Source organism: Eleutherodactylus coqui, chromosome 2 (assembly GCF_035609145.1).
Source record: "Eleutherodactylus coqui strain aEleCoq1 chromosome 2, aEleCoq1.hap1, whole genome shotgun sequence".
NCBI classification, from domain to species: Eukaryota; Metazoa; Chordata; class Amphibia; order Anura; family Eleutherodactylidae; genus Eleutherodactylus; species Eleutherodactylus coqui.
In genome coordinates, this window is record NC_089838.1 from 242639182 (window position 1) to 242646868 (window position 7687).

Here is a 7687-nt window from a genome sequence, read left to right on the forward strand (position 1 = left end):
TGAATGCAGCATTCATTTCTTAAACTGCTCTGCTAAATTGAATGCTGCAAATGGGGACTAGTTGCTATGGGCAACAGACAGTTTTACACTTTCCTTCCTGTTGATAGTAAGTCCCTTTCTTTTAGATTTCCCATTCCTGCATTGTTTTTCTGAAAACATCTGAGTGAAACAACAGTTTAGTAGCTGTTTTTTTTTTTGTTTTTTTTTTGGAACTCCATTTTTTAAAGTTTGTGATTGCAAGAACACCATTGACTTAAAAAAAGTCACTAAAAGTAAATTTGTAGTACATTTAATCTTGCCTTATTGACTTACACCTAGCTTCCAGAGATCATTCTAGTTGCCAGATTGGAGTCAAAGGAAGTTTCCCCTAAAATTAGGAATATTGGCTTTTGCCTTCCACTGCATCAACATTAGGGAAGGCTGAACTGGATAGACATTCTCTCCCGCCCCCCTTCCCCCTTCACACTGTTACTATAAGATAGAACCCTAGGGATGAATATGTGAGGTGTGGATTTCCTTGGTCTGTGCCTCACATAACTTCTGTCGATGTCTTAGGGTGGGTAGCAAAGTGCCCCAAGCACAACTCTCTTCTATGCAGTGTAAGGGCACGTGAATATTTGTCTGATTTTCCGACCAAAATAGTACCCATTGGTACAGCTGGTAAGTTGGGGTTCTTTTATTTTTATTTTTTGCTGCTGTGACAAAGTCCAAGGGGAAAAAAAAAAAACCTCACACAAAAACAGAACATGTACGTGTGTGGGGTCCTATACTTCGGACAGCACAAGGACAGGATGGTTGGGGTGCTGTCTGATGTGAGTTGCACCTGAAAAAAATAGATTATACCTAGCCGATAATCGGGTTTCCAGGAGTCTCCACGACAGCACCAATTGAGATTGCCTCCTCCTGATAGGACAGGAACATACTGAGAGGTTAAAAGCTCCCCCCTTCCCCGCTTTCCTCAGTGGATTCTAACGAATTGCCGGGGTAGGAGCTTAAATTAAATTCTTTCCCTAACTGATTTTTATTTATTTTTTTCCGAGGGGAAATTATATTCTATGTTCTGGGGGGGGGGGAGAGGAGGTACGGGTGCTGTCGTGGAGACTCCTGGAAACCCGATTATCGGGTAGGTATAATCTATTTTTTCCCCAGTCGTCTCCACGACAGCACCAATTGAGACGTACCAACTAAAGTTTTATTAGGGTGGGATTGCTGCCGAGAGGACTTTGCGGCCGAAGGCCATGTCCTCGTCCTGCTGCACTTTTACCCTATAGTGTTTAATGAACGTGGTGGGGTTTTTTCCAGACTGCGGCCTTGCATATCTGCTCGACTGAAGCTGAGCTATGTTCGCCCCATGAGGATGCTACTGCCCTTGTAGAATGGGCTTTAAGAGCTAAGGGGATTTCCTTCCCGAGGGCTTTATAGGACTCTATAATGGCCAGGCGGATCCACCTGGCTATGGAGCTTTTCACTGCTTTGTTCCCTTTATTTGGGCCACTGAACTGGACGAACAAGTTGTCATCCCGCCTTCAGTGGCTTGTCGCATCTATGTAGCCTAGGACTGCTCTCCTAACGTCCAGGCAGCTTAGGGTTTTTTCTTCCTTGTTTTTAGGTTTACTAAAAAATGAGGGAATTATTATGTCTTGGGACCTATGAAAATGTGATACCACTTTTGGCATAAAGGCCGAGTCCGTTTTAAATACTAATTTGGTGTCCGAGATTTTTAGGAATGGGTGGCAAATGGACAAAGCCTGAAGCTCGCTAACCCGCCTTGCGGACGTGATGGCTACTAGGAAAACGGTCTTGATCGTAAGCATTTTTATTGGTAGTGCTTCGATCGGCTCGAATGGTTCCGCTGTCATGGCCCTTAGGGCCCAATTAAGGTTCCAGTCTGGAACAAGGTTTATGGGTCTAGGTCGTAATCTAGCTGCTGCTGCTACTAGGAACCTGTTGACCCATCTGTTGTCTGCGAACTTTGTGTCGCATATGGCGCTAAGGGCTGCGACCTGGACCTTCAGGGTACTTGGAGAGAGGCCCATCTGTAGGCCCTCCTGCAAGAACTCTAAGATCAAAGGGATGTCTGGGATAGAATCCCCGGAATCCCTTTCCTGTCTCCATGAGGAAAACCTTCTCCAAACCTTCTGGTTGATAAGGTGGGTCGTCTTTTTTCTGCTGGACATTAACGTTTCTACCACTCTCTCTGAGAATCCCTTCCCCCTTAGTGAGGATTCCTCAAGAGCCATGCTGTTAAGTGGAGTTTGTCTAAGCCCGGGTGGTTCAGTGGCCCCTGTGACAGTAGATCTGTCCAGGTAGGAAAGGTGACTGGGTCCTGGACGCTCAACGTTGTCAGAAGACCGAACCAACTTCTCTTGGGCCAGAAAGGGGTCACCAGGATTAGTGTGCATACCTGGGTTCTGAAATGTTGTAAGACTCGGGATCAGCGGTATTGGAGGAAAAGCGTACGCCAGCCCCTCTCCCCAGTCCTGGCCTAGGGCATTTATTGCTGTAGAACGATCTCCTGGCCGGAGGGAGAAGAAATTGCCTACTTTGGCGTTCTCCCTGGTTGCAAACAGGTCCAATTTTGGGATCCCCCACCGGTTGGTCAGGGTTCTGAATGCTTCCAGGGAGAGAGACCATTCTCCTGGGTCTATTTGCCTCCTGCTGAGAAAATCCGCTTTTTGGTTTAGCGTCCCCTTTAAGTGTGTTGCCGTGATCGAAAGGATCCGGCCCTCTGCCCAGTGGAAAATTTTCTGCGAAATGTTTTGCAGGGCAGGAGCCCTTGTGCCCCCCTGGTGCCGAATATGGGCGACCGTGGTGGTATTGTCCGACAGTATCTTTATATGCTTGTTCCGTAGCGAGTTTCCTAACTGCTGTAGGACCCGCCATACGGCCTGTAGCTCTCTGTAATTGGAGGATTGTTCCTTTATCCTTTGAGACCACGGGCCCTGAAAGAACTGGTTCCCCACAGGCGCTTGCGTCCGTTGTGATGTGCGTGGCTGGGTTTTGTAGCCAATGAACCCCCTCTCTGCAGGTTCGCTGGGGATGTCCACCAACGCAGGGATGTTTTCACTGTGTTTGGGATATACATTTTTGTCCCTAGCGAGGACTGCTTTTTGTCCCACGTGGATAGGACGGAGGCCTGCAGAGCTCTGGTGTGAGCCTGGGCCCATGCTACTCCGGGAATGCATGACGTCAGGCTTCCCAGGAGAGACATGGCTTCCCGAATTGTGCATGATCGTTTCTGTAGGAAGGATTTGACCAGCCTTCAGATTTTTTGTATTTTTTCCTTGGGCAGGCAGGAGCATTGTAATTCTGAGTTGAGCGTTATGCCCAAAAAGTCTTCTTCCTGTCGGGGTCGAAGCTGGATTTTTCCCAGTTTATGATCCATCCTAGAGACTGGAGGAGTTCTAGCACTATCTCTAGGTGCTTTGTTAGTAGTTCCCTGGACTCTGCTATTATTAAAATATCGTCCAGGTAGGGTATTATTAGGATCGACTTTTTCCTCAGGTAGGCGGCTACCTCTGCCATAATTTTGGTAAAAATTCTGGGTGCTGAGGAGATCCCGAAAGGCAGGCATCTGAATTGGTGGTGCTCTATTCCTTTGCCCATATCCACTGCGAACCTTAGGTATCTTTGGGACCCCTCGTGGATCGGTATGTGGAAATAAGCGTCCTTCAGATCGATGGATGCCATGTAGGCACCTTTGGGAATCAACTTTATCGTTGAGGAATTGGACTCCATTTTGAATTTTCTGTACTTGACGCAGGTGTTCAGAGGTTTCAGATTCACTATCATCCGCTGTTTCCCGCAGGGTTTTCTTACTAGGAAGAGCCTGAAATAATGGCCCTGGGTTTCCTCGTTTCGCGGTACGGGGAATATTGCGTTTAGATGTTGCAGGTCCCGAACGCTTTGCCTTAGTAAGTGAAACTGTTGCCCTGAACCTCCTGTGATAACGAATTTCCTTCTGGGGAGGGACACCAGTTCTATCCGGTATCCCTGCTGTAAGATCTTTGGGATCCATGGGCCTTCGCAAATTGCGGCCCATTGATCCACAAAGTTCCCCAGCCTTGCCCCTATGGAGCTGGCGTCAGGGTCTCTGCTTGGGCTCCCCCTGGTGGGGGTTAAAGAGGATATTTCTTCCTCTGCCCCCCTTGGGGTAACTTCAGCGGCCTGTCTTGCCCTTGCCTCGGTAGGCCTCGGGCTGTTGCACTGAGGTTCGGAAGAAGGTCTTCCCTCTCTGCGGCTTTTCTTCCGGGAATCCCCTCTTTTTGTCGGCCGTCTTCTCCAGGATCTTGTCTAGGTCTGGTCCGAACAAAAACTGACTGTAGAACGGGAGGGCGCATAGCTTATTTTTAGAGGCTAGGTCGCCTGACCACGATTTTAGCCATAACACTCTTCTGGCTGAGTTAGATCGGGCTGTAGCTTTTGCAGAGAGTTTAACCGTTTCGGCCGCGGCATCCGCTAGGAAATTTGTTGCCATACGCAGGATAGGAAGAGAATTTAGGATCTGTTCCCTTGGCGTCTTATTGGTTAAGTGTAGCTCCAGCTGTTCTAGCCATACCCCCAGAGTGCGCGCCACGCAAGTGGCTGCGATCCCTGGCCTAAGTATGTTTGCCACTGCCTCCCATGATTTTTTTAGAAGGCCTTCGGCTTTGCGATCCATGGGATCTTTTAATTGTGCAGCGTCCTCAAAGGGCAGGCTCGTCCTCCTGGCTACTTTGGCCACTGGGACGTCTACCTTGGGTACCTCCTCCCAGCTTGCGCAAACTTCCTCCTCGAATGGGTACCTTCTTTTTACACCTCTAGCGGAGAAGGAACCTGCGTCTGGCTTCTTCCACTCCTTTTAGATAATTTTAATGATATTTTTGTGGACAGGGAAGGTATGTTTACGCCTCTCCCCTAGTCCCCCAAATATCTCATCTTGTAAGGTACGTGGTTCTCTGGGCTCTTCCATTTTTAGTGTAGCCCTGACTGACAATCAATTCCGTTAAGTCATCTTGATGGAATAGGTATCTTTTGTAGTCCTCATCGTCTGAGGACTCCTCGGCCGCCTGTTCCTCTTGCTCCTATCCGATAGAACTCTCGGAGTCGGAAGGCTCCTCGGGAACATACGCCTTTTTCTGGTGTTTAGCTGGCGGCACCAGCTGTGACGTTAGGGCTGATCGAACCTCCTCTTTCACCAGCTTCCTAACGTCCTCCATGAATCCCCCCCGATTCCTCTCTGACTAGCCTAGCTACGCATGCCTTGCATAGAGGCCTCTGGTACGTAGCTGGCAGTCTCGCCCCGCACTCCACGCATTTTTTGAGTTTTGTTCGGGGGGGGGGGGGGGTTGGCGGGAGATGTCTTTTTTATCCCCCCCCCGACAAAAAAGGGAAAGTATTTTTTGCAGGTAAATATGCAATTTTTCCATATACAATACATTGGATTTTGCATTTGTATTTTTTGCCGCACTGGCTACTTACGGTCTCTGGGGCTGGAGCACTCATTACTGTACCGGTGCTGCAGACACCCTGCGACCTGTAGTGCTGGTCCACCTTCTGGCTTCTCACAGGTTCCTTTATTTAAAATTTTCGAGCACCTGCGCTAAGCCCCGCCCCCTCCGTGCACCTCCTGGTGCGGCCGCGATGACTGGAGTGCCGCGCTGTAACTCTGCAGGGAGGAGGAGGGGGACTGAGGCTCCCGCTTTGTACCCCCCATGGGCCGCCGCGGGAGGAACCTGGCCCGGGGGCTACCACCCCATGTGGCGTCCCGGGAGTCGTCTGGCTGGGAAGGGAGGACAGGCTGACCTACTGCCCTCCGATCCGCCTGTGAGTAGCTTCTGGCTGGCTTCTCCACCAGCCCCTCTCAGAGATCCTGCCTCCTGGCAGGACAGGAAGACACTGAGGAAAGTGGGGAAGGGGGGGAGCTTTTAACCTCTCAGTATGTTCCTGTCCTATCAGGAGGAGGCAATCTCAATTGGTGCTGTCGTGGAGACGACTGGGGAAATATTAGATGCAACTTTAAATTCATTCATGTACCCTACAAGACCAACAAGGCCGGTAACTATAAGATTGAGACCCAAGAGCTCTCTCCCTCACGTTCACCTGTCCTGGTTTTTGTTTCCATGCTATTTTATATGGAGGATGAAACCAATGTGTTTAAAAAAAAAAAAAAAAGTAAAACCAGCCTAATGGCAGATTGACACAACCGCTGGGGTATGTGCCTATTCATGTACTTTGTGCTCGCTGTACCATGTGACACAGAGCACATGCATGCTATGATTTTGAAGGCTATTAAAGTCTAATTAGTTTGAAACTTTTTCCCTGCAGAATTGTGCAATTGTGGGTGTATTAAGTGTGCACACCTCCCACTGACCTCTATGGGGACCTTTTGCTGTGCAAATGTGCACAAAAAGACAATGCGGGGTTTTTTTTGCATGTGAGCAAAAACAGCAGTGAATGAATTCATTGAAAGCAACTGGTTCTATTCTTTGCGTATCGCACATACATGTAAATCTGCCCTACGGGTACAGTCACATGTAGCCAATTTTCTGCAACTAAAATGTGCAGCACATCTGCATCATTTATTATGAATCTGCAGCACCTTTGAAATGAATTGAAATGGAAGGGGTGAAATCTGCAGATTAGTACAAAATCTGCAGTGGAGATTATTTTTGTCATAGCATGATAATGGTGGCTTAGCACCAGAGGGTCGACTCCACATACTCTGTCCACAATATAATAGTCTCCCGGACATAAGTCAGTATCTATGGTTCCTGAATTAGTAACGTTCCCAAACAAAGTATCATTTATTTTATTTTCCCTGCTGCACGATGCATCGTACATGATATTTCAGAATAACATTTCACAGCCGTGTGTGAATTCCACAGCTATTAGTTTCTATTGAGCCTAATAGCTTTCTGCCTGCCAATGCTCACTTGTGGTATTCGGCTGCGGGAAATAAATCGCAGCATGTTCTATTTGCTGCACATTTATGCTGCAGAAGGTCTCCATCAATATAACATTAATAGAAACCACGGAAATCCGCGATCACTCACAGGCACTCTATTGTTTAGAATTGCGGTACTCCTGCAGCATAAAGCAGTGGGCGTATCCCACGATGCTCGTGGGCATAAGCCTTTAAGCCTCCTACAGGGGAGCCTAAGCGTGTATACGCTTGCGAGAGCATGCTGTGAATAGAGTGCCATTGTGTGATTACAGGCGTGTATCCGCACAGTCTACTGTTTTGCGCTGCTAGGCCCGTATCCCGTGCAGTTATTGAACCGGATCAGCAGCCCAATTAGTCCCAGTGTTAATACCATGAAATCGTGCAGATGGGGTGTGCATTTGTGCACCCCATGGGTGCACAAATCTGCACAAAAAAAAGGACATTGCGAATTTTTTTCACCCAACAGAAATGCACATGCAATTCCACTGGTGAAAATCTGCTGCATTTACAGCAGGTGGGCACATACCGTTAAAGGGATTGTCCCGCGAAAGCAAGTGGGGTTATACACTTCTGTATGGCCATATTAATGCACTTTGTAATATACATCGTGCATTAATTATGAGCCATACAGAAGTTATTCACTTACCTGTTCCGTTGCTAGCATCCTTGTCTCCATGGTGCCGTCTAATTTCAGCGTCTAATCGCCCTTTTAGACACGCTTGCGCAGTCCGGTCTTCTTTCTTCTGAATGGGGCCGCTCGTG